Source organism: Hyperolius riggenbachi, chromosome 2, assembly GCF_040937935.1.
Source record: "Hyperolius riggenbachi isolate aHypRig1 chromosome 2, aHypRig1.pri, whole genome shotgun sequence".
Taxonomy (NCBI): Eukaryota; Metazoa; Chordata; class Amphibia; order Anura; family Hyperoliidae; genus Hyperolius; species Hyperolius riggenbachi.
Genome location: NC_090647.1, coordinates 249,248,666 through 249,266,226, shown reverse-complemented (window position 1 = coordinate 249,266,226; position 17,561 = coordinate 249,248,666). Strand labels below are relative to the sequence as shown.

The window sequence follows — 17,561 nt, the reverse complement described above, 5'->3', positions numbered from 1 at the left end:
GCCCCAGTTTGCATAGCACGTGTCATCTCCACCTATGTTGTAACAGACGACATGCATGTACAACAAACAGGCGAGACACGTTTTGAAAAAGGAAGTTAATTCTTATTTCTTCCCTCCCCCTATAAGGATGTTTACTACGCTGCCAGACAAGTTGTACAAGGCAAGTGCGCTCCGGGCAATGCATGTATGTGTGGCGTGTGACAGTGTCACTGAAGGGCAGCGTGACTCCCATGTGTTCCTTCCCACATGGAGCGCACTGGCAGCAGGATCATGGGAAAAGGAAGCGACGTCACACAGTGGGTGCCGGCTGACGCATACCGACGACCAAGTAATGACCGGGCGGGCATGGCTTCGCTCTCCACGCTATAACGTGTGTTGTGTTTCTATACCTCTTCCCTCGCTCGCAGTGACGCCTCTAGGCCAAGCGCCTGCTGATTGGTCAAGGCGTGGAAAGAAGGCGCCACGCTCCGCCTTCCTAGCGATGTACCCGCCCCTCAGACGGTGTACGGTGCAGTAGCAGCAAGCACTTGTCGTAGGTGAGTGTGAAGCTGGCCTGCGGGAGCTGTGATTGAGCGAGGCGCCGCTCTGGCTGACTTATCGCTGGAGGCTCTCCTGACTGGCTTGGCATCATGAGGTGTGGAGTGCGGCGGGCATGGAGGGGTTCCGAGTGATGGTAGCTGGCTGCTACTAATGTGGTACTCTGTGGAGAGCGTTACCGACCCCCTGCCCCGGTGCACAGTGTCCTGTGGAGGGTGCCGCTATCACGGCAGCTGCTCGCTGAGATTCCTCGCGGCTCAGCATTGTAGTGACGTGCGCGGTGTCCCCGGACAGCGGGGCTGGTGGTCGGCCTGGCATCTAAAAATAGCCGCTGCCATCATGGAAGCTATTTATACGCAGATGTTTCTGCGTGGAGGTTGGGGGGCAGCGCGCACGTGTGCGCAGAGGGCTGAGGCAGAGAGTGCCCAGCGTGCCCCCATCACTTTACTCTGGCCTTGAACTTGCACCCTCTTCGCTTGTCCTTTATTGGGATGGCCCAGCGCAAGCAGTGACGCGTTCACCTTCAGGATACAAGTTTTTGTGGCAGTGGAAATGGGTTTGAATGAAAGGACAGCATGTGTGTGACCTGAGGTGCTTCCACCAAGGTCACCCAAACTTCACACACATTTCCATACCAAAGGTCACCACAACCCTTCCCTGTCGGCAGGTGACTGCAAAGTTTTTTCGAGTGCTTTTATTGTAGACACAGTGCTTGCTGTGATTTAGTATAACTGGAAAACTGTAATAAGGAAGTAGGGAAGACCAGTGCTGATAATTGCAAATTGAAAATGCTAGTGGTGCTTTTTTAACAAGCACTGTGGTAACTGTCTATATTTGATCTAGTTACTGGTGAAATGCAAAGTTTTAAGCATGTTTCAGATGAGCACTTTTTTTTTCTACATGGCTTTACTGCAATAATGGTCTAATTACACTACAGTGTACTAGCATCTTGGTAGGTGCTGGTACTAGAACAAAGTTACTGATGTATTGCATTATATTGTCTAACGAAACTCATGGTGTTTTCCAACTCTCGTTCCAGCCTTGGTTAAAACAAAGATAATGTTGGTAGTTGTGGTTCCTCCTGGTTTTGTGTGAGTATGCTTTAAAAATTGTCTGCACTGTACAGTATGCAAAATCTTGCAATAACAGTATGCATACTACAGTCGGAAACTTGCATGTATGACCAAAAACTGGGAACCATGCATGTACGGAAGTATGAGCTTGAATTACGTTTTGTGAGAGTTGTGCTCTACAGGAACCATACTTATAGTTGCTTGAACCAGGTATTTGAAGATGGCTAATTAGATGTTTGATCAGCTAGAATCTGATCAGTCCTGTACAAAGTTAGTTTCGCAGTTGAAATCCAAAAATAAACGTGATGTACCTGCAAATCAATCTTACATACTTAAGGGGCCCATACACTGGTCAATTTCAGTGATCCAGTGTTCTCCCCAGGCTCTTTTAGCCGGGTGCTCCACCCGGCTAGATTTGGTGACCACCCGGCTGTCATCGGCTCACCTCCTCACCTCCTCCTATGCTGTAAGCAGAGTTGCCCTGCTTTTTCATGCCACCCGGCTACTATTTCATGCCACCCGGCTGGAAAAAAATTCTGGGGAGAACACTGTGATCGATTCAGTAGAATCTTTCCGAAATCTATTCTATTGAATCAGCCGATCGATTTTTGTGGCCGATTTCGATCGATTTGATCTGACAGGTTGGAAAATCTAGGTCAATTTGCTTCTAGCAGCAGATCGATGGCCCATAGAGCTGCATTGGATCTAATGGTGCAGTACTGACTTTAGATTTCCAATAGATTTCATTTTGAAATATATTGGAAATCTGTTCCTACTGTGTGGCACACATCAGATATTTCCTGTCAGATTTGACATGACGGGCATCTGACAGAAATCTATCTGATGGTCGAATCTGCTACAGATCTGTTATAGATTTGCAGCAGATTCGACCATCAGATTTGTCCGATGCCTGTCAAGTGGAATCTGACAGGAAATATATCTGATGTGTGCCACACACTAGGAACAGATTTCTAGTAGGTTTCAAGATGAAATCTATTGGAAATCGATCTAAATGCATTATTGGACCATCAGATCCAATGCAACTCTTTGGGCCATCAATCTGCTGCCAACAGCAGATCAACCTAGATTTTTCATCCTGTCAGATCAAATCGGCCACAAAACGATCGATCGGCTGATTTGATAAACTTATTTCCATAGAATCGATTGACGGCTGAAATCAACCAGTTTATTGGCCCCTTTACTTTGCCGTCAGTTCCTCTCAGAAGCTCACCATTTTCTTCTTACAATTCCTTTGAGTTCTGACAAGGTACTGTCAGGACTGAAATATTTCAGTTGCTGTCAGTTATAACTGAAAGGACAACCGATTAGCAAGGTCATGTCCATGGTTTTTCTATGGCTCAAGTGGGTGATATTACAGTTTAAGTGTGCAGACCAGGAAGCTATTGTGGGGTAATGGCCATTTTCAAAATGGAGGACTTAGAATTCCATCAATCACAGTGGACAAACAGGATGCAGGAGAGGATAAAGACCTTGAGTAGACTACATGGGAGGTAAGTATGACGTGTGTATTTTTATTTTGACTTTTAATTCTGTTTAGGTTTGCTTTAACCACTTCTGTACCAGCAGCCTCTGCCCCCTTAAAGGAGTCATCAGGGGAAATATGCTAAAATAAGTGGTACTTACCGGGGGCTTCCTCCAGCTCCAAGCTCCCAGAACGTCCCTCACCGGAGCTCTGCCCGCAGCCGTTCGCCGCAGGTCCGTCACGTTCTCTGGCGATGTCAGAGCGAACTCCAGGTCGCTCTGTACTGCGCCTGCGCAGACGGCGCTATCAATCACTGCCATGTGGGCCGTGTCTTTATCCTCTTATAGATTAAAGATTTTCTTCTGTAGTAAGTCACATGTGATAGAATATTCCAGAAGGACATTTTAGAAATCAGTGTAATAGGTGACGCAGCATAGGTAGCTAGGGATAGGTGTAGCCAGTAGTAGTTGGCTGCAGCATGGGTAGCCAAGGATAGGTGTAGCCAGTAGTAAGTGGCCGTAGCAGGGGATAGGTGTAGCCAGTAGTAGGTGGCCGCAGCACATGTAGCCAGGGATAGGTGTAGCCAGTAGTAGGTGGCTGCAGAATAGGTAGCCAGGGATAGGTGTAGCCAGTAGTAGCAGGTTGCAGCATAGGTAGAAAGGGATAGGATTACCGCAGCATAGACCGGGGGGGGGGCAGGGGTAGGGGTAGAAATGCTTGCCGGTGGGTCCTGCACGTGTGTACAGGCTACATTCTTCCTGTTCTTGCTTTCCATCACCCCTAAGCGCTTTAAAAAGTTCTTGAATACGTGATTTTTGTGAACGCTTTTCATTAGAAAGTATGTTAGATATACAGTTCCAGGTCAGAGTTCACTTCCTGGTTTGCGCTGATGATTTATGATGTGAACCAAGCCTTAGGGTGCGATTCCACTTGAGCGGCGCGCGTCTGCGAGATGCGAGCCGGCTCGTCTGGGTCTGTGGGGAAAGCAGACGAATCCCATCAGCTGTGCCATGGGATACGCAGCCTCCCGCGCCGATTCGGATGGAAAAGCCGACCGAATTGCTAGCGGTAGCGATTCGGCCGGCGTTACCATTGCACCCTATAGCAGTTTCCCCGCACTATTTGCCTGCGGGGAAAGGAAACTCTGCGATTCACGGCGGTTTCCGCTCAAGTGGAAACGCGCCCTTAGAAATGCACTGCTAGTGGGTCCCAGACCTTCTCCTTTTTGCAGTTATACTGTGCCCCAGCCAAGTTATATGTTAAAGTGGACCTAAACTAAAAATACTAGATTTCAGAAATAAAATCTATTTTCTAAATTATAATGATAAATAGCGGCCTTTTTTCAGCTGCATGATGACAAATATAAAATATTTTACATTTATTGGAGAAACCCCTTCCTTTCATATTGCCGGGATTTCTCCGGCAAACTGATCAGAATCAGTTTTATTTCGCCAAGTACAGCTGGAGCTATAATCGGAATTATTTGTGGTACACATGGCATAGACAGAGTAGAGACACACAAACACATGCAATTTGAAATACAGTAGTCAGATAGACAGATAGTGATGCCGGTAAATGCTAGTAAAGGCCCCCATTTCCGGATTGAGACCGGGGACCAGTTGACCTCCCGGCAATTAGAAAAGCAGGCCGGACCGGGGAGGGTCAGAGTTCAGTGACCGAACGGCTTGGGGGAAGAAAGTGTCCTTCCGCCTGGTGGTTTTGGCTGGTATAGTCCTGTAGCGACGGCCCAACGGGAGGAGCTTGAAGTAGTGGTTGCCAGGGTGAGAGGGGTCACGGGAGATCATGGTGGCCCTCTTCCTCAACCTAGTGGAGTGGAGGAGGTCAAGAGGTGGAAGAGGAGACCCGATGATTCTCTCTGCATCAGCTATGACCCTCTGCAGTTTATGCTTATCGCTTGCCGTGGCGCCCGCATACCAAACAATGACTGAGGAGCAGAGGATGGATTCTATGGTGGCAGTATACAAGCTGGTCAGTAGTTCCCTGGGCATGCCAAATCTCTTCAGTTGGCGCAGGAAGAACAACCTCTTCTGGGATTTCTTTTGAATTTTTGTGGCGTTTTGCCCCCATTTCAGGTTATTGGTGAGTCGTGCCGAGGAACCGAACCGATGACACCGTAGAGACTTCTGTTCCTCCAATGAGGACAGGTGGGAGGGGGGGAGGGTTCCTCCTGAAGTCTACAACTAGTTCAACAGTCTTTGCTGTGTTGAGAACTAGATTGTTCACCCTGCACCAGTTGCATATTCTCTCGACCTCGCTCCGGTATTCATGCTCCCCGTTGCTTCCAATTAGGCCAATAATAGTGGTGTCTGCAAATTTGATGACCTTCACGGAGTCAGCGGATGTGATGCAATTGTTGGTATAGAGGGAGAATAGTAGAGGTGACAGAACACAACCTTGTGGAGCCCCGGTGTTGGTGGTTCGAACACTGGAGTAGTATTTGCCGAGCTTCACCTGTTGCGTTCTGTTAGTCAGGAAGTCCTTGATCCATGCTCGGAGAGTGGGATCAACTCCGAGCTGGGTCAGGTTGGTGATCAGGATGTCAGGGCAGATCGTGTTGAACGCTGAGCTAAAGTCTAGGAACAGGATCCTGGCATAGGAGGCCGGGCTGTCTAAGTGCTCAGTGATGTGTGCCACGCTGACATTGATGGCATCCTCCACGGATCTGTTTGCCCTATATGCAAATTGGAGCGGGTCTAAAAGGGTGTCCGTGGACCTCTTCAGGTGGGCAAGGACCAACCGCTCAAGGAGCTTCATGATGTTAGAGGTTAGGGCCACTGGGCGGAAGTTATTATGCTCAGTACTGCCTGGTTTTTTAGGGACTGGTACAATTATAGACCTCTTGAAGCAGGAGGGGACTGTACCATCAGATAATGACTGCTTAAATAAGGAGGTGAGCACAGGGGCTAGCTGATCGGCACAGGTTCGCAGGCAGACAGACGACACTCCGTCCGGGCCGGAAGTTCAGCTTCCGGAGATGCCGGAGTACATCTGATTCCATAACAGCGCTAGGAGCCAGGGCGCCAGGTTCACCCGAGGTCGATGCGGATTTGCCCACGGGCTGGTTGGGATGTTGCTCGAACCTGCAGTAGAACTCGTTTAGCTCCTCCGCCAGTCGAGGGCTCGGGGTCGCCGTTTGGGATGCTGGTTTGAAGTTCGTGGCAGCTCTCAGGCCCTTCCATACTTACCGTGTGTTGGTGGACTGGAGGAGAAAAAAACAAACAAAACACAGGCTGCTACTGATGATGTCACAGGGGAGGTGATCTCAGCTAGTGTGAGATTTCACATAGACTACAACCCTGTGAGTGAGGGTAGCTGATGACCAGCACACCAATGATCTACCTCCTACTAAGCTCAGAAGTAATGGCTGCCACCTGTATAACCCTAATTATGAAAAGAGAAGGGTGAAAAGCATGCTCTGAAATGCTCATAGGCTTGAAGGAGTGTTTATCTTTGTATGTGTCAGAGTGGTACAATTAAATATTTTGAATTAAAAAAAAGTTTGGTTTGGGTCCGCTTTAAGGGATTTTGCTATCTGTGTGGTATTTCCTAATCTTGGTGTAATTACCTTCTTAAAACAGAAGGAAATTTGCAATAATTCAGTTAGAAATGAACATTTGTGGTTACCCACAATGCACACCTACTAAATATGCAAATTATCCCTTTCCGCCCTTGTTAAGCCAAGCAAGCATCCAGAACCGCTGGTTTATAGCTTTGCTTTTTTTAGTAGGAGGGCTTTTCGGTTCCTTTCATCCCCCTATACATTCCTAGTAGTTTGGGTCACCCTAAGCTGCTTGGTTACTCTGTTGTATTTCCTAATGTGATCAGTATACCCAGATGTGATTTAATGGGTTTTTTTGTCTGTTTTAGTTGTATTAGTTTATTCTGTTCAACCTCTGGCAGTTAAAGCCCACCCCAAACCCCCAATAGTATTACATACACCCAGTTCAGGAAAGAGCCTGAATTAAAGCAATTGATTAGAGTGCTGTAACATTAGACTCTCTAACATTTTTCTGTCCCTGGTCAGCCTTGCTTTTATTAGTCATGGAGATTCTTGGAAAAATCAAAATGAAGTGAAACTCCTTTTCATGAGAATTCAAAACTAAAATACAATCTGTTTAAACCTTGAACTTTTGGAACAGTATTTAAAGAGAATAAAGTATTTTTTTAAGTTATTGCTGATCAGTATGCAGTGGCATTTTTTAATTTTTTCCCTGTTTTTAGCCTTCTCGCAGAGCATAGGGTTGAAAGTTCTTGATACTTGCAGATAGTGAATGAATAGTCGTCCTCTGGATAATTGTGGTTCATCACCTTTAGCTGAACACTGACTATGGAGAATGAAATACTGTGTCCACTCACCAAACTGATTTGTTTTGTTTTTTTTACTTGATTAATATGGATATTCATTAAATTGCTTAAGAAAATGCAGAAACGCACATGACAGAAAACTGATGGTTGTCTGCATAGACGAGTGTGACCCCAGCCTTAAAGTCCCAAGCTGAAGCTCTGGATCAAAATAGGATACTTAGAATCCTAATGAGGCTTCCCATGCTACTCCGCTGTCCCCATTGCTGGGCATAGCCCCCTCCACATCGGGGCCACGCAGCTCCTCTTCTTGAAGCGTGGCCGCGCAGTAGGCCCGCAGCTCCGGCTGAACCTGGGCCTATTGCGTGTTGCCGATCGGCTATTGCACGGTCACACTGCAGACAGAGCTGTGCAGCCCTGATATGATTAGCGCCAATGCCTTGTCGGTAATCCTCCAAGGGGCACGCTCTGCGATGGGGGACATCAGAGCAGGGAGGGAAGCCTCAATAGGATTTTTTGTTTTTTACTTTAAATCCTCAGCTATTTTTGTTTTAATAGAAAATGGTGAACTGAGATGTATTATATATCCGTTTCCTCTGAGATTGTCCTGCTCTTGCCATCACCAGAAGCTGCCGCTTACTTATAGCTTGTGACGCCTTAATTGAAGTATGGCAGGTTCATGGAGGGTTAACAGGTTGCAACTTACAAACACTACGGCCTGGTGCACACCAAAAACCGCTAGCAGATCCGCAAAATGCTAGCAGATTTTGAAACACTGTTTTTTTATTTTTCTATGGCGTTTTGCGGATTGCTGCTGCGGTTTTCAGTATAGTAGATTTCATATATTGTTACAGTAAAGCTGTTACTGAACAGCTTCTGTAACAAAAACGCCTGCAAAACCGCTCTGAAGTGCCGTTTTTCAGAGCGGTTTGCGTTTTTCCTATACTTAACATTGAGGCAGAAACGTATCCGAAATCCAAAAAATGCCTCACCCCGGCATTTTTCGTTTCTGCAAAACGCCTCCCGCTCTGGTGTGCACCACCCCATTGAGATACATTGACCAAGCGGATCCGCAGCCGCAAGCGGATCTGAAAACGCCCAAAAAGCCGCTCGGTGTGCACCAGCCCTAAATTCTGTTTCTAGGTATTTAGAAAACTGTTTTTGCATCTGTTTGCATGTTCTTTTCTCCCCTCCCACCACTTCCAGAGGAGCAAGGTTTGCATGTTGATTTACAGTGTAGCAGTTTTGGGTTACATTTCAGCTGCTGCCATTCTTTTTCCTTGTAAAGACTGAGCATGCTTACCTTAGTTGCATTTTGATTTTTGTCTGGGTCTTCTCTGACCCCTACAAACAAGCTGTGCATTAATTGTGGAAGCAAAGAATGTATAGTTTTCTGCTTTTATATAAGAACAGTTTGTGTGCATTGTCAAAGCCTTTAACCACTTCACAGCTTCAGTACAGTATATCTACTCCCCTGCAGACTTCATCTAACCGCCCAGGGGAGTAAATATACGTACCCCCGCTGCTACCACTGCTGTAAGCGCTCCCGCTTATTTGTGCGCTCGTTCATGTTGCCATCTGCCCGCCAGGAGATCAATGAATGGGAAAGCAATTCCTAATCATTGATCTAAGTCCCCGTAGCAATTATCGGCGCCTTTTATGAGAAGCTGCACGATCATTTTAATAAAGAAGTTTCCCATCTTCAGTACACTTCCTGTAAGCATACATATTTTGCTTACAGGACGTATTAAAAAAAGACTGGGGCCATCTTGTGGCCAAAAAGTAAAACTACATCTAAAAGTGTTTTTTTTTAAATGCAAAGACCTGTTTTTACATTTTAAATTAACCCCTTGCCTCCCACACTCCCCAATAGTTACCAACATTAATTTTTTTTGTAAAAAAAATACAATGAAATAAATTTACAATTATAAAAAATGCATAAATAGTTTTCTTAGGGACTGAACTTTTTTAATATGTATGTCAAGACGGTATAATACTGTTACTTTATAAATTATGGGCTTTTTATTAATGATGGATGCAAAACTGAAAAAAATGCATCTTTATTTCCTAATAAAATATTGGCGCCAGACATTGTGATAGGGACATCATTTAAATGGTGTAATAACCAGTACAAATGGGCACATAAATTACGTGGATTTTAATTATGGTAGCATGCATTATTTAAAAATTATAATGGCCGAAAACTGAAAAATAAGGATTTTTTTCCAATTTTTTTCTTTTTCCATTAAACATTTAGAATAAAATAATTCTTGGCATAATGTACCACCCAAAGTAAGCCTAATTCGTGATAAAAAAAGAACACATTGAACACATTTCATTCTGATAAGTAGAGATAAAGTTATTGGCAAATGAATGGAAGGAGCTGAAAGGTGAAAATTGCTTGGATGCTGAAGGGGTAAAACCCCTAAATTGTGAAGTGGTTAAACCTCAATGTATGGAAAGGTAATGGCTCATTCATTTTTATCGTATTTTTGCCAAAACAAAAGTTCATGTGCATTGCTTAGTAATTTTTGTGTAAATGTATTTATACTTCCCTCACAGCAGCCAAGTTGGCTCCTAGAATAGCAGTGTTCTCCCCAGGACCTATTAAGTGGGCGGGCCGCCCGGCTGTTTTGAAACCCCGCCCGGGTGCTCCAAGGCCCGCCCGCATCACATGCTCATGTGCGCTGCTGTCTGCTCGCATAGAGCGGGTCTCCCTCTGAATTGCAATCCCTAGTTCCGGCTGCGCTGCCCTCCTGGCGCCTGTAGAGTTGTCATATTAAGAGCAGCGGCAGCCTCCTTGAAGTAGTAGCGCTTGTCCACGGCACCGTCTTGCCGCTCTGCTGGAACACTGTGACCCACTTCCTCAGCCCGCTGATGCCCGGCTTCTGATCGCAGTACGGCGTCACGCTGAGTGTCTTCACAGCCATGATGGCTGCGAGGAGTATACACGTGCTGCAGGCAGCCCAGGGGAGCCACTGGCCAGGCCACTGTACGGACGGGAGGGTGGGTGAGAGTACTGGAGGGGACCGGAGGATGTGCTCCCTAGTTCCGGCTGCGCTGCATCATTATAGCGCATTACTGCAGCAGCACATCACTTCTCTCCCATATCCCTGCGGCAGCGATCTGAAGATCGAAACAGAACTCTACAGGCAGGAAGCGCAACCGGAACTAGGGAGCACATCCTCCGGTCCCCTCCAGTACTCTCACCCACCCTCCCGTCCGTACAGTGGCCTGGCCAGTGGCTCCCCTGGGCTGCCTGCAGCACGTGTATACTCCTCGCAGCCATCATGGCTGTGAAGACACTCAGCGTGACGCCGTACTGCGATCAGAAGCCGGGCACCAGCGGGCTGAGGAAGTGGGTCACAGTGTTCCAGCAGAGCGGCAGGACGGTGCCGTGGACAAGCACTACTACTTCAAGGAGGCCATTCAGCTCATCCTCGCGGCTGCCAATGGGGTGAGCAGGGGGAGGGGGTGACATTGGGAAATGTTAAGGCATAGCTCCCACCTGTGCCTCTTTGGGAGCCCTGTCCCCCTGTCCCTCTCTCCTCCTCATTCGTCCCTCTTTCTATGTAAATATATTTATCTATCTATCTATATATATCTCTCTCCACTAAAAATGTGTTTGATTGTAAATTTTATTCCCATCCTTTAAATTGATATATCACTAATAGTAAAATGTTACCATGAAGGAAAATGAACCAGGATAAAAAGGACCAGGGTGGTTTGAATTATAAAACATATTTTTCTTATGAAATCTTTATGGTATGCATGAATAGGGTTGTGATGGTGGTGTGGCAGGGGCATGGCTTAAGTGTCCCTCTTCCTCATCTCAAAAAGTTGGGCGGTATGGTTAAGGGGAGGAAGCGGTGTTAAAGTGCAAGCATACTGGATCAGGGCAGAGGGGTACCCTATACTGCAGGGTGTAATAATCATAGAATGGTTGTGTATTTATAAATAGAATGGTTGTAGTAATGCTGCAATGTATGTGCTGTAATGTAGGGTGATGGGATGGGATCACTAATAAGCTGTAGGTCGGTGCAATCATGTGGAGTGGGGCGGGTGATGTAAGGGAGCATACTGAAGTGCAGTAATATGTGGAATGTGATAGTGGTACAGTATTGTATGAAATGTGTCTGAGTGCAATAACCTATGTTATAAGGTAATAGTATTGTTTGAGTTGTCTATTGGGAGATAGGTGGAGCTGCAGTAAAGTATTAGGTGAGAGTAATGGGGGTGAAGGGACGCATGGTGATAGGGATTGCAGTAATGCGTGGGATGTGATAGGGGGTGCAGCGATGAATGTGATGTGATAGGGGGTGCAGGAATGCATGGGCCATGATAGGGGGTGCAGAGGACGTAATAGGGGGTACAGGGATGTCCTATGCTGTAAGCAGAGTTGCCGGCCCTGCCTTTCCCTGGTTGCAACCCACCCGGCTACTTTTTCATGCCACCCGGCTGGAAAAAAATTCTGGGGAGAACACTGAATAGCATCAGTAAAATGTAAGTTATGGAACTTGCCACATTATATTTTACTCTTGTTAAACATACTAGTATTCATAATATAATATATAATTAATTATATCAGCTGTGCCACACCCAAACTTGCAATCTGGAAACACTGGTCCTGGCTATTAGCAGCTTGGAGTTGGATTGACTTGAGCTGTGTCTTATTAGTTAGAACAACTGCAAACAACGTTTTTTGGGTTGGTGTCAACAGCAAAAGTTGTTTAATTGTGCATTTAAAATAATTTTGTTGAGCGTGTGTATGAGCCTTGGGATTGCAAAATTATGTCGTGTGTTGGTGAAATAGAAACTCCAAGACCTCTGCTTAAACAATGAGCTGATCAGAAGGTTAGAAAGTTTGCTGTGGCAGCTGGCACAACCTAGCTGTGTTTGCACAAGCCAGCCAGTGCTAACCTTATCACAGGAGACTGAAACCTTTTGGTGTGCTTTTAAATAGATCTGCTATTCAGCTTGAGTGTAGGAAGCATGAATTATGGAGTGACTTGGGAGATAAGATACGGAGTAGGCAGATTATAAGCACATACAGTTGCTCATGTAATATACAGCGTACAAATTCTGTTAGTGACTGAGTACTTTCACAAGTTTTGTATCTTCCATGCAAGTTTCTATAATTGCGTACACAAATACTACGGGGACTCAGGTCTGTCCCTTTCAAAAGCAGCAGCCTAATTAGAAATGTATGTTTGACATAAAAAAAAAATCATTGACTTGTACCATTTTCCTGCGCCATTTAGGCCTGGTTCACATTAGCGGTTGTTTGCCAAACGGACCGGATGACCTGACCGGATCCGGACCGGATCCGGATCGGAACCGTACGGTTCTGATCCGGATCCGGTCAGGTTGCATCAGGTGTCCATCAGGATGCGATCCGGATCCGTTTGGCAAAAGTAACGTTAAAAACAAAAAAAATGTTGGGGTCTGGGAGGTCAGCAGAAGGGGGACCTGTGGAATCAGGCCCTCTGCTCTTTAGCACTCACCTCCACCTCCGACATGCTGCCAACATCTCCGGATCCGGATCCAGCTGTGCTGCTCCACTCCAAAATGCTTGCCCATGTGTCCCCATCCAATATCGCCACAACAATCCCCATAGGAAGTGGGGTAGAACATCCGGATTTCTCAGCCAGTGTGTTGTGCGCTCTCCGGTTCCCATTGGTTTGTATTGGCCGGATGGTGCAGTCCGGCTCCGCCCCGGATACGGCTGCCGGAGGAGCCGGATGAAAAAATAGCGCATGTTGGAACGGAGGCCGGAGTCCGGATCCGGCCCAGCTCCGGTTCGGCAGAACGGACGCATGTGAACGGACGCATAGGCTTTCATTGCTATGCCGTGCGTCCGTTCCGTCCGTTCTGCAAGCGGTGCGGCTCCGGTACGGCGATTCCGGAGGGCCACCGCAAGTGTGAACCGGGCCTTAGCATTTTAGTTAGATTCACACACTCACTCACTAACTCCTCTCTACCTCCTCAGGATTTTCTGTCTTTTCAAAAGCTCTTAGTGAGGGCTTGTTTCCACTGTTGCGACGCGATTTCGGCCGCATTCCGACGCTTGTAAAAACGCATGCGGATGCATTTCCACATGCGTTTTTACCCGCGATTTCGCATGCGATTTCGCATGCGATTTCGCATGGCAGGGTGCCATGCGAAATTAACCATGATACTGCCAGGGCTAAATAAAATTGAAAAAGGTGCGAAATCGCACGCGAAATCGCGGGTAAAAACGCATGTAACAAACGCATGCGTTTTTACTATTAAATACATTAGCGGCGATTCGCACGGATTCCCGACGCAGGCGAAATCGTTGGCTCTTTTGTGCGTTTTTTTCACGCTGAAAAAAACGCACCTCAACAACGCTACAGTGGAAACAGGCCCATCCACTTGTATTACATGTGCGGATCTGCATGCTTTGGACGCATGCAGATTCGCGATAGTGGAAACGAGCCCTTAACGGCAGTTATTTAGTCCATCAACCAGAGTAGTGTGCGATAGTGGTGGCACAAACTGTTCATAGGTGAACGTCCGCGGCCGCCCTTATACTTTAACATGGAGCAAGCTTTGTGAGCATTTGCTGCTGTTCACCTACGAACAGTTTGTGCCATCACTAGTATGCGAGCGAAGAGGCTGACTGTCTGGCATCTTACAGGTCCTTGCCAGGAAATGCTTTTAATAGAATATGGTACATTTCTGTTTTTGTCAAATGACCATGTACACTAATTGTATATCTTCCTGATTACTGTAAGTTGTAGTTAATGCAGCTTGTTTGATATCTGAATTATTTTTAAAACAATAGTCAAAGCTACCGTGTCTGTTTACTTTTGTGAGAACATTGATGTGTCATGCAATACTACTTGTCAGTTTTTGATCAAATTGTATCTCTCAGCGAAAAATTGTAAAATTAAAAACTTGTGCAAACATATATAAAGAAGCACATTTTTTCCAGAGTAAAATGAGCCATAAATTACTTTTCTCCTATAATGCTGTCACTTACAGTAGGCAGTAGAAATCTGACAGAAGTGACAGGTTTTGGACTAGTCCATCTCTTCATAGCAAGAAGTTTTAAATCCGGATACCATTTATTGGCTAACTATAAAAAGAATAGGAATAAGCAAGCTTTCGGCCTTGCAGCTTTTGTCGGGCTTCATAGGGGATTCTTAGCAAGGCTTTTATTCTTTATAAAGATATTCCCGAAAAAGGATTTAAACATTGATGCTGGCCAGCTTCCCTGCTCACTACAGTTTTTTTTTTTTTTGGGGGGGGGGGGGGGAGTTGGACAAAGTAACTGCCATTCACTAAGTGCTTTTGAATATAAATATATCCCTGAGAATCCCCTATAAAGAGATGGACTAGTCCAAAACCTGTCACTTCTGCCAGATTTATACTACCTACTGTAAGTGACAGCAACATAGGAGAAAGGTAATTTACAGAAGTGCAGAATTATTAGGCAAATGAGTATTTTGACCACATCATCCTCTTTATGCATGTTGTCTTACTCCAAGCTGTATAGGCTCGAAAGCCTACTACCAATTAAGCATATTAGGTGATGTGCATCTCTGTAATGAGAAGTGGTGTGTTCTAATGACATCAACAGACTATATCAGGTGTGCATAATTATTAGGCAACTTCCTTTCCTTTGGCAAAATGGGTCAAAAGAAGGACTTGACAGGCTCAGAAAAAAAGTCAAAAATTAGTGAGATATCTTGCAGAGGGATGCAGCACTCTTAAAATTGCAAAGCTTCTGAAGCGTGATCATCGAACAATTAAGCGTTTCACTCAAAATAGTCAACATGTTCGCAAGAAGCGTGTGGAAAAGCCAAGGCGCAAAATAACTGCCCATGAACTGAGAAAAGTCAAGCATGCAGCTGCCAAGATGCCACTTGCCACCAGTTTGGCCATATTTCAGAGCTGCAACATCACTGGAGTACCCAAAAGCACAAGGTGTGCAATACTCAGACATGGCCAAGGTAAGAAAGGCTGAACGACGACCACCACTGAACAAGACACACAAGTTGAAACGTCAAGACTGGGCCAAGAAATATCTCAAGACTGATTTTTCTAAGGTTTTATGGACTGATGAAATGAGTGAGTCTTGATGGGCCCGTGGCTGGACAGGTAAAGGGCAGAGAGCTCCAGTCCGACTCAGACGCCAGCAAGGTGGAGGTGGAGTACTGGTTTGGGTTGGTATCATCAAAGATGAGCGCTTGGGGCCTTTTCGGGTTGATAATGGAGTCAAGCTCAACTCCCAGTCCTACTGCCAGTTTCTGGAAGACACCTTCATCAGTGGTACAGGAAGAAGTCTGCATCCTTCAAGAAAAACATGATTTTCATGCAGGACAATGCTCCATCACACGTGTCCAAGTACTCCACAGCGTGGCTGGCAAGAAAGGGTATAAAAGAAGAAAAACTAATGACATGGCCTCCTTGTTCACCTGATCTGAACCCCATTGAGAACCTGTGGTCCATCATAAAATGTGAGATTTACGAGGAGGGAAAACAGTACACCTCTCTGAACAGTGTCTGGGAGGCTGTGGTTGCTGCTGCATGCAATGTTGATGGTGAACAGATCAAAACACTGACAGAATCCATGGATGGCAGGCTTTTGAGTGTCCTTGCAAAGAAAGGTGGCTATATTTGTCACTGATTTGTTTTTGTTTTGTTTTTGAATGTCAGAAATGTATGTTTGTGAATGTTGAGATGTTATATTGGTTTCACTGGTAAAAATAATTGAAATGGGTATATGTTTGTTTTTTGTTAAGTAGCCTAATAATTATGCACAGTAATAGTCACCTACACATACAGATATCCCCCTAAAATAGCTAAAACTAAAAACTACTTTCAAAAATATTCAGCTTTGATATTGAGTTTTTTTGGGTTCATTGAGAACATGGTTGTTCAATAATAAAATTATTCCTCAAATACAACTTGCCTAATAATTCTGCACTCCCTGTATGGCTCATTTTTTGTATATGTACTTTTCTGTACTTGTTTGCACATGTTTTTAATTTTACAATATTTCGCTGTAGTGCCCCTTTAAGTGTAAAGGTTGGGTTATACTGCTCTGCTGACAGTGGTGAGCAAAAACTTTTTGAATGCCAGGATTGTTTTGAGTTCCTTTTCTTTAGATAGGACTGCTCCTTAAATTCTTCTTCTTTTTTTTTTTTTTTTGTTTTTTTGTTTGGAAAGTGGAATTTCCAATGTCAGTGCTGTCCCCAAGGCAAATTCTAAAACCCGCCATATTGATCACCATAATTATAGGTCTTACCTTTTGAAATTGAAGTTTTTAAGTTCAAAAAGCTTTGTATGGCTGTCTGCTTGCAGCTATGCACTCATCTATTCATACTTCAGGGGCCCATACACTTTAACGATTTTCCCGCCGATATACAGCAGATTCGATCACTGTGATTGAATCTGCTGTGAAATCATTGCGCAACGCTGACCGAACGATCAATTTCCGTCCGAAATCGATAGTTTCCAAGCGGAAGATTTAGCTCGAACGCCGGCGGGTCAGGAGTGCGTCGATAGCGGCGTTCGAATGTCCGACGCTAGTGACAATGCATTACCTGTTCCGCCGGCGCGTGTCCCCGCTCTCTCCGCTGTCCCTTCTCCGCGCTGGGTTCCGGCTTGCTTCACTTTCGTCCTGTCCCGAAAGGAAGTTGAAACAGAGCTCCCTCTACTGTTTAAACTTCCCCCGGCAGGAAGTTAAGTGAGGCTGGAGCCCAGAGCGGAGAAGAGACAGCGGAGACCAGGGGACTCCTGCTGGCCGGATCAGGTTATGTATGTGGGGGGTGCGGCATAGTGAAATTGATTCACAATCTGTAGTAAAGGCAGCCATACGATCCCTCTCTGATCAGGTTCGATCAGGGAGGGATCCGTTGGTTGATCTGATGGTAAATCGACCGGTGTGTGGCCACCCTTACGCTTTACGATTTTTGGCAGCGTTTTTGGAATGTGATTTGCCAAAGAAAGTCAATGGAGGGGAGCCCACTAGAGCAATTGTTCTGCCTGCAGCATTTTTGGACTGATTGTACTCCAATGCATGCAAGCTACAAGCGCTACAAAAAAATGTTGGTGTTCTCCCCAGGCTGTTTTAGCCGGGTGCTCCACCCGGCTAGTTTTGGTGAGCACCCAGC

General features: G+C 45.7%; 1 protein-coding gene across 2 annotated transcripts in view; it reads left to right on the top strand.

Moving 5' to 3' along the window:
- Positions 1-318: 318 nt before the first annotated feature.
- Positions 319-17,561, top strand: part of AKAP1 (A-kinase anchoring protein 1) — a 65,744-nt gene continuing 48,501 nt past the window's right edge. Inside the window, exon 1 of one of the 2 annotated variants that reach the window (XM_068268477.1) lies at positions 319-536. The gene's annotated coding sequence lies outside the window, so the exon portion shown is untranslated. The other variant, XM_068268478.1, reaches the window with a different exon arrangement.